Genomic DNA, 1,746 nt, shown 5'->3' on the forward strand with positions numbered 1-1,746 from the left:
ACCGAGCCACTCCTGGTTGGAGATGGAAGCTAAATTGAGTATGTAACTAGAAGACAGCCAAATTACACAGTTTTGCTTTATGTTGAGCAGTGTGAAGATTTGATTTTAAATTTCAAACACAAAAAGAGATTTAATGTTAGTGTGAGATGGGGTGGGGGGGGAGTGCGCTGCTATGAGGAAGTTCAGCTTAAAGACACGTCCCAGGGGCGTTTCTGGTCCCCACCTGTCGTTTTGCTCCTCAGCATGGCTTCCTAAAAACACTGCAGGATTTCTCAAACATGCATGAATGAGTCAGAGCAAGGCTTTGGACATGTTTTTATGAGAGTATAACATTATAACATGATATAAAAGTCAAAAAAGTTGATTTTACATGACATTGCCCCTTTAAACTACAATCTGATGAAAACCTTCACTGGTTTATGAAATATTTTGCTAACACAACAGATGAATGAGCACATAGGCATGTTTGGCAGCATTCTTCAGGAAGTTCTGCATATTTATCAAGCCCACAAATGAACAATTTAGCTGTTTTTTTTTAAACATTTCGCAGAACTGCATGAGTTTCAAACGTCATCACGTGATGCAACAAATCATTTGCAAACATTTCCACGACACTACACAGCACTTAGCATTTGGATGAAGACAAATCCAACAGCTTGTAAAAGCTGTCCTTCACTGCTGTCTTCTCTGAGAGGGACACGTTTCTATAATGAGGAAATCTGGGCTCTTTTCCACACATCGTGAAGACCGTTTGTAAAGATGTTTTAATTCAGAGGAGCTGCTGAATTTATCAAAAAAAAAATAATTCAGTCATTTTGAAGAGGGAACCTGTGTAATAGCTGTCAATATCTTACCTGCGTTAGATAGCTGCTTGAACAACAGAAAGTAGAATACCGCCTTTTGAAAAAAAGCTTCAACTTTCAAAATGTCATTTAATGCAAACTTAATGAGGTGTAAATGTTTAAACAATAGTATTTTTATGAACCGATATGAAGTTTCAGATTGTTGTTTTAATAAGATAATAATCTGCTTTGGTTGTTGTTCCATCACAATCTGAACATTTTCCTAGCAGCTCCTGCAAAGAGCTATTATTTTATTTGTTTTGTTGCTGTTTATTTTAGTTGTTTCCTCAGAAATCTTTATGAAACTTCACTTGGACGTGACCAGAATGTCCTGGAAGTGCTACGTATGACTTTTACACACTTCTGTGTAAATAACTGTGTAAAGCAAAGGTAAAGGCAGTGTAAATGTTTATGAAGCACCATTAATGCCTGTGAAATGATTACTAATTAAAGTTATTGTAGGATGGCATCAGTGCACTTAAAGGGGCAATATCATGTAAAATCAACTTTTTTGAGTTTTATATCATGTTATAATGTTATACTCTCATAAAAAACATGACCAAAGCCTTGCTTTGACTCATTCATGCATGTTTGAGAATCCTGCAGCGTTTTTAGGAAGTCATGCTGAGGAGCAAAACGACAGGTGGGGACCAGAAACGCCCCTTGGACGTGTCTTTAAGCCCAACTTCCTCATGGCACAGCACCCCCCTCCCCCCTCCACACACACCGCCCATGACTCCTGCAGGCTCTCAGCAGTAACAAAGCAAACTGAAAGTGAAACTTAAACTTTCTGCTGAGCTCTCAACGTTAGTTCTCACTCGGTGAAGCTATTTTCAGATTAAAAATACCTTTGAGGAAATGTATTTTCAGATGCCAAGTAAACTGCATCATAGCAGCACCCCCC

This window comes from Austrofundulus limnaeus, unplaced genomic scaffold, assembly GCF_001266775.1.
Source record: "Austrofundulus limnaeus strain Quisiro unplaced genomic scaffold, Austrofundulus_limnaeus-1.0 Scaffold67, whole genome shotgun sequence".
In the NCBI taxonomy this organism is placed as follows: domain Eukaryota; kingdom Metazoa; phylum Chordata; class Actinopteri; order Cyprinodontiformes; family Rivulidae; genus Austrofundulus; species Austrofundulus limnaeus.